This window comes from Hylobates moloch, unplaced genomic scaffold, assembly GCF_009828535.3.
Source record: "Hylobates moloch isolate HMO894 unplaced genomic scaffold, HMol_V3 SCAFFOLD_40, whole genome shotgun sequence".
Lineage (NCBI taxonomy): Eukaryota > Metazoa > Chordata > Mammalia > Primates > Hylobatidae > Hylobates > Hylobates moloch.
In genome coordinates this window covers 1,934,662-1,951,067 of record NW_026652315.1, presented here as the reverse complement: position 1 = coordinate 1,951,067, position 16,406 = coordinate 1,934,662, and the positions used below count along the sequence as shown (strand labels likewise).

The following is a 16,406-nucleotide window of genomic DNA, read 5'->3' as shown; positions in this document are numbered from 1 at the left end:
GGTTGGCATCTAAAATTTGTCACCATAAGTTCAAATAGTTGCACAAAATGTAATTTGTAGCACAATGATATTTGAAAATAGAATGGTTCCAGCACCCTTTAGAATGATTCCAGTGACCACTAAGCATGACAGGTATGGGATACCTGCTTCATAGGGTCATTATGCAGACTCAAGGGCTATATAGAGGCACAGTGCCCGGCACATGATAAATACTATATCTTTGCCGTATGTGTGGGTGTATAGAGAGAGAGGGAAAGAGACGACAAGATGTTAGCAGTAAATCTTAGGAGGGATTGTAGCAGATGATGTTGATGCCCCACCCCACATCCCCTCAGCTCCTGTTTGAGTTCACTCACAGCTGTGGTTCACAGTTTCTGCCATGGGAAGACTTGACACCTCAAATGACGCATCTCACGGCTTCTCTGCCAGAGGGCTTTCTCCAGCACAGGGAAACGCGCAATACTACTGGTTAGGCACAACCTGGAAACTGAGGCAGTTGACTTTCTCGGGGTTGACTCTTAACCAATGGGGAGAGGAGGCAGTGGATAAAAGCCCCCGTCTCCCCATCCTCTGGTGAGACAAACGGGAAGCTTATCGTGCATGGTTTCCCAGAAGGTCCCCAGGACGGAGCCCCGGTTGCACACAGTGGTGACCACCACAGGAATGCACATATTATTACTGTGTTTTCCTTTCCTGTCCCATGTCCTGCACCCTTTCACTTGTGCTTTCTGGGACCACCTCCAAAATAAATGCCCTGTACCCAAGTTCTCTCAGGATCTCCTTTGAGAGAAACCCAACCAAGTCCAGGAGATATGGGGATTCGTTATAGTGCTCTTTCCATCTTTCTGTGGTTTGAAACTTTCCAAAGTAAACATAAAAACAGATTTGTTTAAATGTTTTAGAAGAGCAGCCCTACAGTATGTTCAGGGATTGTACCTGGCTGTGTGCTCCAGAACCCAGTCTGTGACCCTCCCAGAGATTCTGTAAACTACTGAGTATCCCTTAATCAGCTCATTTCTACTTAAAAACAAATCACTGATATTGAATGGCTTTAGTAGCAAGAAGTATAGGAGAGTGCTTCTGAATGTGGAATCCTTCCATCACTCAAGAGCAGCTAACTCCTCTCAGCCTCTGTATTATTCTTTTTGCTGCCATTAAAAAAAAAAAATCATGAACGTAGTGGCTTAAAACAGCACAAACTTATTATCTTACAGTTCTGCAGGTCAGGGGTCTAACATGGGCCTCACTGGGCTAAAACCAAAACGTATACAGAGCTGCATTCCTTTTAGAGGCTCTAGAAAAAGCTTAGTTTCCTTGCCTCTGCCAGCTTCTAGAGGCTGCCTGCATTCTTTGGCACAGGACAGCAGATCAAGTCCTTTCAACGAAGCATCTCTCCAATCCTCTCGTCTGCCTCCCTCTTCCACTTTTAAGCACTCATGATTAGATTGGCCCCATCTCAAGATCAGCTGATTAGCAATCTTAATTTCCTTTTGCTGGGTGCGGTGGCTCACGCCTGTAATCCCAGCACTTTAGGAAGTCAGGGCAAGAGGATCACGAGGTCAGGAGTTCAAGACCAGCCTGACCAATATGGTGAAACCCCCGTCTCTACTAAAAATACAAAAATTAGCTGGGCGTGGTGTTACATGCCTGTAATCCCAGCTACTCGGGAGGCTGAGGCAGGAGAATTGCTTGAACCCAGGAGGCGGAGGTTGCAGTGAGCTGAGATCGTGCCACTGCACTCCAGCCTGGGTGCCAAAGCGAGATTTCATCACGAAAAAAAAAAAAGAAAAACCAGCCTGGGCACGGTGGCTCACGCCTGTAATCCCAGCACCTTGGGAGGCCGAGGGGGGCAGATCGTGAGGTCAGGAGATCAAGACCATCCTGGCTAATATGGTGAAAACCCGTCTCTACTAAAAATACAAAAAAATTAGCCAGGCGTTGTGGCGGACGCCTGTAGTCCCAGTTACTTGGGAGGCTGAGGCAGGAGAATGGCTTGAACCTGGAAGGCAGAGCTTGCAGTGAGCCGAGATCCCACCACTGCACTCCAGCCTGGGTGACAGAGCGAGACTCCATCCAAAAAAAAAAAAAAAGTTTTTTCCTTTTACTATGTCAAGTAATGAAGGAGTTCAGGAAATGCCATCCCCAAATACGCCAGTTTGGTATAGTGATTACTTAGAGCTGGAGGTACTTGAAAAACAGCAAATGCAAGGGGAGGCTTTCTCTTAACTCCCCATCTGCCTAAATACAGATCCTCAAAAAAGAACTCAGTTGTCACCAGTCCCGTCCTCAGGACTTTCATCAGCCAGGGAAGATTAATTCATCACAGGAAAGAAAATAAGAAGCCAACACCACACCCAGAGAAGGGCCCATTTATTTTTATTCCAAAATCACTTACTCTCTCCTAAATTGCCTACATACCTCCTCCCCTCTCCCCTGTGAAGAGGGCATACAAGCTCCTAAATCCCACTGGTTTGGGGGTATTCCCTTTTCTTTCCTGTGATGCCCCGTGCACATAGTACATTTGTATAACTTTTCTCCTGTTAATCTGCCTGTTGTCAGTTCATTTCATGGACTCAGCTATGAAACCCTCAGAGAGTGGAGGGGAAGTCTTTCCTGTCCTACAGTAGCACATTCACTAGTTCCAAGAATTAGAATGTGGGCCAGGTGTGGTGGCTCCCACCTATAATCCCAGCACTTTGGGAGGCCAAGGCGGGCAGATCACTTGAGGCCAGGAGCTCAAGATGAGCCTGGCCAACATGGTGAAACCCTGTCTCTACTAAAAATACAAAAATTGGCTGAGCATGATGGTGCACACCTGTAATCCCAGCTACTCAGGAGGCTGGAGGAGAATCGCTTGAACCCGGGAGATGGAGGTTGCAGTGAGCCGAGATCATGCCACGGCACTCCAGCCTGGGTGACAGAGTGAGACTCTGTCTCTAAAAAACGAAAAAGAATTCGAACGTGGATATCTTTGGGAGGGCTACCATTCTACCTGCCAGAGCCTCACAGCAGCCTGACCCTCATCTCTCCCTTCTCAAGGATGATAAGAACACCTGGGAGGAAGCTGTGGGCTGTGGCTTCCCAAGCAAATAGGTTTGCTGAGGAAATGAAAACAGCCATCTACCAATGGCTTAAACAGAAACTCTTTTTTTTTAGAGACAGGGGTCTCACTATTCTGCCCAGGCTGGTCTCAAACTCTGGCCTCAAGCTATCCTCCCGCCACTGCTTTGCAAAGTGCTGGGATTACAGGCATGAGCCACCATGCCTGACCAAAACAAGAGCTCTTGCATGCTACAATAAGGAACAGCAGATAATGGCTTAGAACTCTGTTTGCAAATTTAGGCTTAAGTACAGAGACTTTTTGATTTTCCCAAGATTATGTCCCCTAAAAGAAGAAAATTAGCTATTAATTCCTCAGTTCACAGGGTGTGATATAGGGTGTGTGGTTGTGTGCCTGTGTGTGTGTGTGTGTGTTTAATACTGTCAACCCAGTTTTGAGGCCCTGGCTAGAGATGGTCAGTTCCTCTTCTTGGGCAGCCAGTTATGTTCGCACCTCAACCACCTCCCTGACTGGGCCCTCACACTCTGGGCCACCACACACCCACCCTAACTGCCCTGGGCCAGGTGCCAGACAACGAGGGACAGCCCCTATGTCCCAGAGCCGTGAAATTGTTCAAATTAGCCAGTAGTAAGCCATGTTCCCCCGTCTCCCCCAGAGACCACAAGAAAGGTGCATGTCCACAGCCACCCCCTCTCCCCCTTTGCCACGTGACTGACCCGGGGCTTCACCTGAGTGGCCTTGCGTGGCGTGCTGTTGCTCCCAAGGGAGGTGCACGTATAACAGAACTGCGAAATTCTGGTTTCTCTCTCTTGATCTGCATCTTCACTCAAGATAGCATGTTTACAACACAGGGTACACGTGTTTGGTTTTTTAATTTTTGATTGATTTCTTTCCCCCTGAAAAGGGGCTCAGGGAGGACCTTTCTCAACCAGTTCAAGCCTAATATTAATGTCAACAGAGGAAAGCCCACAAAGGCCTGGGGCAACACTCTGTCTTCCTACCCTGATGCCCAGAGATTCCCTCGGGCCACCCCACAGCAGATGGCAGCAGAGACAGTCCAGGGAGGGACCCACTGTAACACCGTAACACCTTTTTTTTTTTTTTCGAGACAGGGTCACCCAGGCTGGAGTGCAATGGTGCGATCACAGCTCACTGCAGCCTCAACCTCCTGGACTCAAGCAATTCTCCCACCTCAACCTCCGGAATAGCTGGGACTACAGACGCATACCACCACGCCCAGCTAATTTTTGTATTTTTTTGTAGAGATAGGGTTTCGCCATATTGCCTAGGCTAGTCTTAAACTCCTGGGCTCAAGAGATCCACCAGCCTCAGCCTCCCAAAGTGTTGAGATTACAGACATTAGCCACCGCACCCGGCTTGTAACACTATTCTTTGGAACTGTCTTTTGATTAATCCAAAAACCAGCTTGCAGGGTAGCAAAATAAATTCTGACTGAAGAGAGCTTCTCCTTCATGAATAACTGCTTTGCAGCAAGTCTTTTTTGTTTCAGCAAGTCTTTTCTCTCCCCAACAAAACTCCTGAACCTCCTGTGCCATCATAAACACTAAACTGCCCCAAATTTGCAGCCTTACTGCCCCATCTTAGGAGTCCCAGCCCCCAGACTTCCACTTAGGAGTCCCAGCCCCCAGTCCACTATGCTGGACTATCTCTACAGCACAATCTCCTCACTTGGAGGAACAGAGAAGCTGGGCCCACATGCAGATCTGGGCCAAAAGCCCCCAAAATCAAAGCTCTCCTTGTGGCCTCTCCCCTCTGCCCCTCCCACCTCACTCTATCCCATTCTCCCCTTCTCTTCACTGTAATAGCCTCTCATCCCCCGTTTTTTTTGTTTGTTTTTCTGCCCACTCAAGTAAAGGCTGCAGCAGGTTCCACCCCGGGGCACTCACCTAAGACAAATAAAGATTAAAGTATTTTTGTTGTTGTTGTTGAGAAGGATTGCAGTGGTGCAATCTCAGCTCACTGCAACCTCCACCTCCTGGGTTCAAGGGACTCTCCTGCCTCAGCCCCCAGACTCAGCTGGGACTACAGGTGCCTGCCATGCCTGGCTAATTTTTGCATTTTTAGTAGAGATGGGGTTTCACCATGTTGGCCAGGCTGGTCTCAAACTCCTGGCCTCAAGCGATCCTTTCATCTCGGCCTCCCAAAGTGCTGGGATTACAGGCGTGAGCCACTGCACCTGGCCAATTAAAGTATTTTCTTCCTCCTGGTGGAGTGAGATGATTTCACACCTATGAGGGTGAGAGGACGGAAAGTTTCTGAAACTTTTGTCTTTTCCCTGCTCTGAAGGAGAAGTGCGTGCAGCTGTGCTGAGTTTGCTGCGTTTGAGGGCTACTGTATACATTCTGATCAATACTGTTGAGCAATTTCCTTCCCCTCTTCATGTTTCCAGCTGAACTATTTGTCAACTTTTCTTGTGGGAACCCCAGTGGTGTCTACTGGAAGAGGCATATATACCTCTTTGTTTCTGCTATGGATTGATACTCATCTTCTCCTCTGAGTCCAGTCCTGGGCTCCCAGCAACCATACATAGAGAGAGCCCTTCCCTCCAGCAGGCATCCTCTGCCCCAACAACTGTTCCCAAAGCAAATCCCAGCCGTGCTCTGTGCATTGTCCCTAACCCTCCCTGATCTGTGCGTTATATTTGGGCTCATTCACAGGGCAAGATCTTAGAATAAAGTAATTATAAAAGCTAATATACTTCAGCATAATGTTCAAAAGCCGAATGAAAAGCCTGGTGTAAAATCTATACTAAAGAAACACCTGGGCCTGGCGCGGTGGCTCACCTCCGTAATCCCAGCACTTTGGGAGGCCGAGGCCAAAGGATCACTTGAAGCCAGAAGTTCGAGACCAGCCTGACCAACATGGTGAAACCCGTCTCTACTAAAAATACAAAAATTAGCTGGGTGTGGTGACACATGCCTGTAATCCCAGCTACTCAGAAGGCTGAGGCAGGAAAGTCGCTTTAACTCAGCAGGCGGAGTTCAGCCAAAGTCAGTAAGCGGAGATCAGCCATTGCACTACAGCCTGGGTGAAGGAGCCAACAGAGCAAGACACTGTCTCAAAGAAAAGAAAAGAAACATCTGTTGCTTGAGCTCGGTTTAAATACAACATTGTTCAAACGCATTTTCTAGCTTTTAAAATGTTTCTTTCTTTCAAACACAGGATGTGGGACTTTTCTTTGGTTAATGAGTTACCCATTTCCCTGTTGGCTCTGGGTCACCAGGAAGGACCAGGAGTTCCTTCTCCTTCAGTCACTGTGCTTTTTTTCCTCGTAGTCCACAGCTCATATTCTCCTTCTCACCTCACTCATCCCAGAGAGGAAGCCAGAGGTGAGTGTGGGAGGTACAGAGGAGGGTAAGGTTTACTTAAGGTTAAGACCTAAGTTATTTGTGTGGACTGAATTCAGCTAGCTCTACTAACTCTGTAACCTTGGATAAGTTAGCTTAACCTCTTTAAGCCTCAGTTTTCTGACACTTTATTCTGTACTAGTAATTTCTTCTTCTTCTTCTTCTTCTTCTTCTCCTTCTCCTTCTCCTTCTTCTTTTTTGGACATGGAGTTTCGCTCTTGTTGCCCAGGCTGGAGTGCAATGGCGCGATCTCGACTCACTGCAACCTCTACCAGCCGGGTTCTAGCTATTCTCCTGCCTCAGCCTCCCAGGTAGCTGGGACTACAGGTGCGCGCCACCATGCCTGACTAATTTTGTATTTTTAGTAGAGACGGAATTTCACCATGTCGGCCAGGTTGGTCTCGCTCTCCTGACCTTGTAATCCGCCGCCTTGGCCTCCCATAGTTTTGGAATTACAGCCGTGAGCCACCATGCCCGGCCTGTACTAGTAACTTCTATATTATAATAATAGTACTGATTTCTATATTATAATAATAGTACTGATATCATCTTCATACTAATAATTTCTGTGCCTTAATAATAATTTATGTACTAATAATACAGATACAGTAAAATGTCTGTGGCACCAATAATTTAATAATTCTGTGTAATTTCTGTTCTATAACAAAATGCTAAATTTTTTTGTAAAGTGAGGCTAATATAGAGTTATTCTGAGTATTGGATGAGAAAAAAAGCAGATAAAACATTCAGAGTACAGCATATAGTGCATGGTTAATAAATGTCAGCTATTATTATTATTGGTGAGGACATGTCTTCTAGTCATTCTGCCCGAGCTTTTGCACCTACAGAAACTTGTAAAGAAAATCTAAAACTGGCTTTTTTTCAGGTCTGTCTTAGTACAGAAAAGACAGTCCCGGTGAGTGATCTGTGGGGAAAGGAGAGGAGAACATCCCCTTTCCCTGGGACCTCTTCAAGGAGTCTGTGCACTACCTCTCTAGCTTTGAAAAGAGTTTGTTCCTGCCAAGAAGAAAAATGGGGATTAAAGGGTTGGAATGAACCACATGGTCATGAAGCATGAAGTAGGGCGTATTGTTTTCTCTCTGGATAGAATAGGGATTTTTCTCAGAGGGACAGGGATGGTGATCAGGCAGGGAAGAAAGGAGACCAACTCTCTGGTTTGGGGCAGTAACTTCTGACTGTCCCGGAGAAAGGCATCTTCAGGCATAATGGAGAGTCCAGAGGCAGGAGAGTGAGAGCCCCAGTGTCACTGCACTGGACCCAGGCCTGGAGTAGAAACAAACATTCCAAACCTTGCATGGCTGTAAGTGGAATGAGTGGGTGTCTGGAGGAGGGAATGGGAGTATTATCTTCCTCGCTTCCCCTTTCAGGGAGGAGCCACCCAACTGGATAGAGATGAGCTGAATCACTTCAGGGCAGCCCTTTTGATGACACTTTAATTTTTAAAATTTTATTAAATTTTATTTTTAAAGATTAGTCAAGTGCAGTAGCAAGAAGGAGGGAGAGAGTAGAACAAGGTGTTTTATCTGTAACTGACTGTGAACAATCAAAGTGAGATAACTCACTGCCTTCAGACCAGCCAGATTACATTTTTAAATCAGATCTTTAGGGCTTCATTTTGTTCTTTGTGTTTTATTTTATTTATTTTTATTTGTTTTTTTTGAGACAGAGTTTTGCTCTTGTCGCCCAGGCTGGAGTGCAATGGCATGATCTTGGCTCACTGCAACCTCCGCCTCTCAGGTTCAAGAGAGTCTCCTGCCTCAGCCTCCTGAGTAGCTGGGATTACAGTGCACACCACCACGCCCCAGCTCATTTTTTTGTACTTTTAGTACAGATGGGGTTTCACCGTGTTAGCCAGGATGGTCTCGATCTCCTGACCTCGTGATCCACCTGCCTTGGCCTCCCAAAGTGCTGGGATTATAGGCGTGAGCCACTGTGCCCAGCTAATTTTTGTATTTTTAATAGAGATGGGGTTTCACAATGTGGCCAGGCTGGTCTTGAACACTTGAACTCAGGTGATCCACCTGCCTCAGCCTCCCAAAGTGCTAAGATTATAGGCATGAGCCATTGCACCCCGCCATATTTTATTTTAAATGGAGCCATCCTTGAAATTATTTGGAGTTTAAAAGTCCATGAATTAAAATCAACTATTTCAAATATTTTAAGAAGTAAAACAAAAACAACAACAACAACAACAACAAAAGAAACAGGTATGATTCCCCAACCCCACAATCACCTCCACCCTGATTTTCTGCTATCAGCCTGGTAGTGCCTAGTCTCTGTCCTCAGAAGCCTGGAATAGTTATCAAACAAAAACATTTTTTTTCTCTCTTTCCTCCCACCGCCCAAGATGCCAAAAGGGAAGAAGGCCAAGCGGAAGAAGGTGGCTCCAGCCGCTGCTGTCGCGAAGAAGCAGGAGGCCAGGAAAGTGGTGAATCCCGTGTTGGAGAAAAGGCCTAAGAATCTTGGCATTGGACAGCACACCCAACCCAAAAGGGACCTCACTTGCTTTGTCAAATGGCCCCACTTTATCAGGCTGTAGTGGCAAAGAGCCATCCTCTACACATGGCTGAAAGTGCCTCCTGCGATGAACCACTTCACCCAGGCCTTGGACCCCCAAACAGCTACTCAACTATAATACATAAGCTGGCCCACTAGTACAGACCAGAGACAAAGCAAGAGAAGAAGCAGAGGCTGCTGGCCTGGGCTGAGAAGAAAGCTGCCAGCAAAGGGGACTTTGCCACAAAGAGACCACCTGTTCTTCAAGCAGGAGTTATCACCATTGCCACCTTGGTGGAGAACAAGAAGACTCAGCTGGTGGTGACTGGACATGATGTGGATCCCATCGAGCTAGTTGTCTTCTGCCTGCCCCCAGCCTCAGCCTCCTCATCTGGAAAGTGGGTGATGATAGGCTGGGTGCGGTGGCTCACACCTGTAATCCCAGCACTTTGGGAGGCTGAGGCAGGCGGATCACAAGGTCAGGAGATCAAGACCATCTTGGCTAACACAGTGAAACCCGTCTCTACTAAAAATACAAAACAATTACCTGGGCGTGGTGGTGGGCGCCTGTAGTCCCAGCTACTGGGGAGGCTGAGGCAGGAGAATGGCATGAACCCAGGAGGCGGAGCTTGCAGGGAGCCAAGATCGCGCCACTGCACTCCAGCCTGGGCAACAGAGCGAGACTCTGTCTCAAAAAAAAAAAAAAAAAGAAAAAAGAAAAGAAAAGAAAGTGGGTGATGATAGTTCATTTCTCTGTGTTGTAAAATAAAGGTCCCTGACTGTATTATGAAGGGGAAGGTAAGACTGGGATGTCTCGTCCACAGGAACACCTGCACCACTGTCACCACACAGGCTAACTTGGAAGACAAAGAAGCTTCGGCTCAGCTGGAGGAAGCTATCAGAACCAATTAGAACGGCAGATACGATGAGATCCATCATCACTGGGGAGGCAATGTCCTGGCTCCAAGTCTGTGGCTCTCATTGCCAAGCTGGAAAAGCCAAGGCTAAAGAACTTGGCACCAAACTGGGTTAAATGTACGCTGTTGAGTTTTCTGCACGTAAAAATAATTAAAATAATACAAATTCTCCTTAAAAAAAAAAAAAAAAAAAAAAAAACTTTCCCTCCAGACATCTTGCAAAAGTGGAGTTACAATACCTTCCTTCTTGTGCTAAGCCAATGCACACCTCTGAACTGAATGTTGAGAACTCAGCTGAACAGTCTTCACAAAACAAATGCAGCTTGTAGTAAAAGATCATGCAGGATGATTTCATTTCTCTATAAACAGCAAATTTATAGAGACAGAAAGTAGATCAGCGGTTGCCTAGAGCTGGGGGTAGGAGTGGGTATGAACCGAAAATGGACTTGAGGAAACATTTTGGGGTAGTGGAAATGTTCTAAAACTGGATTGTGGTGATGGTTGCACAACTCTGCAAACTTACTAAAATTATCAAATTGTACACTTAAAATGGGTGAATTCATGATACATAAATTTGCCTTAATAAAGCTGATGTTGTTTTAAAGTTAGTGTAGGTAACTGATTTAAACTGGTATGCCAGATAGCACTGGTTAGTATCTCCATTAGGTTCCTGACTCCACTGCTCGCAAACCATGTGAATTGAAATAAATTATTTCACATCCCCCGGCCTCAATCTCCTCATGTGTAAGTGGGTGATGATAGTGCGTATCTCATAAAGCAGAGTGCCAGTTAAATGAGATAACTTACAGATTCTTAATACTTTACATTTTACCTTAGAAATGAGAATGTGAGAAGGTAGGGAGGTGTGAGTGTTTATACTTTCTTGGCTTGGGGAGGGGAGGTCATTCTGCATTTTTCAATGAGAATGATCTGGAAGGCACATGCTCTAGCACTATCTTTCAGACTCTCGGACCCACCCATTCCCCTGTGCCCAGTGGTTTCACATCTCCAGTCTTCGTTTCCAGGGGCCTTGGACATTGACAGCCACCTCTTTCTGGGTCAAGTTGCAAGGATAAAAGGAATAGTATTTGTTACCAGGCAGAAGGAGCGAGTGACAGACTGCAGGAGCTCCAGGCCCCTAGGTGACTGTTCCAGAGCGGCTGCCCTAGGAGACACTCTAAGGGAGACATAATCGGGGCAAGTGAATGTGCAACATGAGTCCCTGATGCCCAGATAAGCCCAGAAAAGTCAAGGCTGGCTATTGGGAGCAAAATGAGATATCTTGAAAGAGGCAGTGTGGGAGAAAGACGGATGGGCCCAAGGCCAGTGGGAGGGTTTGTTCTCTCCTTGTGTGTGGATTCACTTATGCTGAAGTTTTTAGGGACATGGGATGGACAGGATGAAGTAGTAGCAATTATTATCATTATTTTTTTTTTGAGATGAAGTCTCACTCTGTCGCCCAGGCTGGAGTGCAGTAGCGTGATCTCGGCTCACTGCGGCCTATGCCTCCACGGTTCAAGCGATCCTCCCCCATCAGCTTCCCAAGTAGCTGGGATTACAGGCATGCACCACCATGCTCAGCTGATTTTCATCTTTTTAGTAGAGACGGGGTTTTGCCATGTTGTCCAGGCTGGTCTCGAACTCCTGACCTCAAGAGATCCACCTGCCTCAGCCTCCCAAAGTGCTGGGATTCCAGGTGTGAGCCACGGAGCCTGGCCTAATTCTTAGCGGAAAGAGGCATACGGTTGTATTCTTTGTACCCTCCCAAACCCCTCCCACTCTGTTCTTGGCAGGCTGGCCTGTTCATTCATTCATCCCACATACGTTACCAAATTCCTGCTCTCACAGACCTTACATTGTAGTGGAAGACAGATCATAAAGAAATAATCAAATGACTCTATAACGTAACTGCTAACAAGGAAAGGATGTGCAGTAGGCGAGATAACTTAGACTGAGCGGTCAGGGAAGACCTCTCTGAGGAAGTAACATGTTAGCAGGGCTCTGAGGGAGCAAAAGAAACAAAGGTTGGAAGAAAGAGCACTCTTGGGAGACAGAAGAGAGCATGCAAAGGCCCTGGGTTTGGTGTCAGCTCTGTGTGTTCAAAGAGCACAAAGAAGCCAGTGTAGCTGGGGCAGAGTGAGATGGAAGCAGGGTGGTAGGAGATTATTTCAGGGTGATGGTCAGGGCCCAGACCTATTGGCTTTACTGGCCGTGAGAAACACATGGATTTCAGTTCAGATGTGAAGAAAAGCCATTGGAAGAGTTTTGAACAGGATAGCAAGTGATCTGATCTTGAGGTTATTCCGGCTGTTCTGAAGAATATGGGCTAGGCATGGTGGCTAATGCCTGCAATTCCAGCACTTTGGGAGGCCAAGGTGGGAGGACCACTTGAGGCCAGGGGTTGGAGGCCAGCCTGAGCAACACAGTGAGACTCCATCTCTACAAAAACTACAAAAATGAAGTAGGTGTAGTGGTGCATACGTGTCGTCTCAATCAGGAGGCTGAGGTAGGAGGACAGCTTGAGCCCAGGAGTTGGAGGCTACAGTGAGCTATGGTTGCTCCACTGCACTCCAGCCTGGGCAACAGAGCGAGACTGTGTCTCTAAAAAAAACAAAGAACGTATAGAAACTTTCTCACCAAACTACTACAGGATTCCACACCAAAGTGAACGGCGCTTTCTACCTGAGAAAGTCTCGTGGCCTCGTCTAAGGTGGGAAGAAATAATGGGCTATGGACTCTGAATTGCCAGAATGAGGAGATGGGTCTCTCCTCCCATTTTCTCTTCCTGATGGATCTTCTCTTTCCCACTTAGGCCTCACGTATAGATGTGTCTCCCTCTCCTTTTTTCCCCTGAGAATCAATGGTTTTGTTTGTGGAGGTTTACCTTTAGAAACAATTCAGGCCGCGCACGGTGGTTCAGGCCTGTAATCCCAGCACTTTTGGGAGGCCGACGCTGGCGAATCATGAGGTCAAGAGATTGAGACCATCCTGGCCAACATGGTGAAACCCCGTCTCTACTAAAAATACAAAAATTAGCCAGTCGTGGTGGCGCACGCCTGTAGTCCCAGCTACTCGGAGGCTAAGGCAAGAGAATCACTTGAACCCAGGAGGCGGAGGTTGCAGTGAGCCGAGATCGCTCCACTGCACTCCAGCCTGGGCGACAGAGTGAGACTCTGTCTCAAAAAAAAAAAAGAAAAGAAAAGAAACAATTTGGTCCCCATCAATTCTCTGATATTGAGTCTTGAAAACACTGAAAAAAAATGTTTATTAAGATTTGGAAGAAATTTGCAATTTAAAGTGTTTCAACCAAAAAGAAATCAATTACCTCCCTGTGTGCCATGAATGCTAATTCTCTTTGTTTTTTTAAAGCATCTCTTCAACTCTAACCAGATCTCCACTGCCTAAATTGAAAGAAGACCCTAGGTAAGGCTTTCTAGTCAGAGATAACACTTCCATAAAATAACCAGAAGAACTAGGGCACAGAGAGGCTGTACTCATCTGCTCGGGCTGCCATAACAAAGCACAGTGTTGGGGTGTCTTAAACAACACAAATGTATTTTCTCCCAGTTCTAGAGGCTGGAAGTCCAAGACCAAGGTGCTAGCGGGATTGGGTTCTGGCAAGACCCCTCTCCCCTGCTTGCAGACAGCCAACTTCTCACTGTGTCCTTGTGTGGCCTTTTCTCTGTCTACGTTCAGGGGTTGGGGGAGCTCAGATGTCTCTCTCTTCTTTTAAGAACACAAGTCCTGGCCGGGCGCGGTGGCTCACGCCTGTAATCCCAGCACTTTGGGAGGCCAAGGCGGGTGGATCACGAGGTCAGGAGATCGAGACCACCCTGGCTAACACAGTGAAACCCCGTCTCTACTAAAAATACAAAAAAAATTAGCTGGGCGATATGGCGGGCGCCTATAGTCCCAGCTACTCGGGAGGCTGAGGCAGGAGAATGGCATGAACCCCGGGGGGCGGAGCCTGCAGTGAGCCGAGATCGTGCCACTGCACTCCAGCCTGGGTGACAGCGAGACTCTGTCTCAAAAAAAAAAAAAAAAAAAGAACACAGTCCTATCTAATTAGGACTCCAATCTTATGGCCTCATTTAACCTTAATTTCCTCTTTAAATGCCGGATCTCCAAATACAGTCATATTGGGGGTTAGGGCTTCAACATGTGAATGTGGGGGTGGGGGATGGGGGGATAGCCCATTTCATAACCGAAGTTCTCAGTAAATGTTCAATGAAGATATGGGTAAATGAATGGATTTGTCTGGACACCCTGAAACTATCAGAGACCTCTGATGGAGCATGAGGTAAAGACAGTGGCTCAGGCAGAGAAACTGTAGACCCATGAACTAAATGACCTAGAACCTACATAAATCAGAAGCGTTCCTCTACATCGGCGATAACCCACTAGAAAATGCAATAACAAGTTAGACTCAGTTCACTGTAGTAACAACAATCATAATATCTCAAATTTTACCTAACAAAGAATATACATATAAGACCCCTATGAAGATGATTTAGAAAGGCTATTAAAGCATATTTTAAAAGGAATAGAGGCCGGACATGGTGGCTCACACCTGTAATCCCAGCACTTTGGGAGGCCAGGGCAGGTAGATCACTTGAGGCCAGGAGTTCGAGACCAGCCTAACACGGTGAAACCCTGTCTCTACTAAAAATCCCCCCCACTAAAAAAAATTAGCCGGGCTTGTTGGGACATGCTTGTAATCCCAGCTACTTGGGAGGCTGAGGCAGGAGAAACGCTTGAACCCGGGAGGCAGAGGCTGCAGTGAGCCAAAATCAAGCCACTGCCCTCCAACCTGGAAGACAGAGTGAGACGCTGTCTCAAAATAAAAATAAAAATAAATAATAATAATTTAAAATATCCTTGCCTGTGAGCCACTAGTTTGTAATTCGTGGTGAGTATAATGGGCATGAGGCTTGTTCCTAAACGTAGGGGTGTGGGAGGCAGAAGAATACAAGCAGACTCTCCCCGTCCCACATGCTGTTACCTCTCCACCTCTCTGCAGGCAGCTTTCCTAAGGTCCTGGACCTTCAGATCCTTGCTGGAGTTGGAGGCAGAAATGTTCTGGATCTGCAAAACAGTTAAGGGATATTAAGGAATATTAAGATAGCCACCCCCAAAACTAGGGCATCCTCCTAACATTATCCACGGCTGATCAGTAACATGTGGGATAAAAATTTGAGTTTATGACTTTATAGCAGTATAAAGCAATAGCAAAGTTAATGTAAAATCACTTTCCTGTCAGGCCTGCATGGCGTCAGCTCATGGGTCTCTAAGACCCGAAAATTGAGAGCGTTTTCGCACCCCAGGGGCTGCTCCTGGCGGCTCTGCGGCGTCAACATGCCACAGAACAAGTATATTGAATTACACTGTAAACACTATGGATACTGTTTGGATCACCATGAGAAAAAGAGAAAGAAAGAAAGTCAGAGGCTCATGAATGTTCAAAGAAGGCAAAGAAAATGATGGTCTGAAGGCTAAGCTTTACCATAAACAGGGCCATGCTGAGAAAATACAAATAAAAAAGACTGTCAAGATGCATGAAAAGAGAAAAAAAAAAAAGAATGCTGAAAAGACTCCACAGGGAGCAGTACCTGCCTATCTGCTGGACAGACAGGAACAATCTCGAGCTAAAGTACTTTCCAGTATGATCAAACAGAAACGAAAAGAGAAGGCGAGAAAATGGGAAGTCCCTCTGCCTAAAGTATGTGCCCAGGGAGAAACAGAAGTATTAAAAGTTATTCGAACAGGAAAGAGAAAGAAGAAGGCATGGAAGAGGGTGGTTACTAATGTCTGCTTTGTTGGAGATGGCTTTACAAGAATACCACCTAAGTATGAAAGATTCATCAGGCCAATGGGCTTGCATTTCAAGAAAGCCCATGTAACATATCCTGAACTGAAAGCCACCTTTTGCCTACCAATACTTGGTGTAAAGAAGAACCCGTCATCCCCACTGTATACAACTTTGGTGTTAGTACCAAAGGTACTGCCATGGAGGTAAATGTGAGCAAATTGGGGCTTGTGATGCAAGGAGACAGTTATTTAGGGAAAATATGCCCAGGTTACCAACAATCCTGAGAATTATGGATGCATAAATGCAGTCTTACTGGTTTGACAGCAATTTCATATATAATTATTGAGGACTACGCACCAATTGAAAAAACTGCCATTACTGTGATGTTTCTGAATACTACCAAACAGCCATACATGTCTGCAATCATCAAGAGATTTATTCCTTCCTTCCTTCTTTCTTTCCTTCCTTCTTTCCCTCCCTCCCTCCCTCCTTCCTTCCTTCCGTCCTTCTTTCCGTCCTTTCTTCCTTCTTTTTTCTTTCTTTTCTTCCCTCTGTGGCCCAGACTCGAATCCAGTCGGCTCGCTGCAGACTCCCTGCCTCCGGCTCCCGTGATTCTCCTGCCCCGGCCTGCGGGCTGCCTGGGATTGCCGACGCGCACCACCACCGCTGCCTGCTTTTTCTCCTTTGGCTGGAGGCGCGGTTTCGCCATGTTGGCCAGGCTGCTCTCCAGCTCC

General features: G+C 46.6%; 1 pseudogene; it reads left to right on the top strand.

Moving 5' to 3' along the window:
- The first annotated feature begins 15,218 nt into the window (after positions 1-15,218).
- On the top strand, positions 15,219-15,993 carry LOC116463536 (ribosome biogenesis protein NSA2 homolog; annotated as a pseudogene).
- Positions 15,994-16,406: the final 413 nt, after the last annotated feature.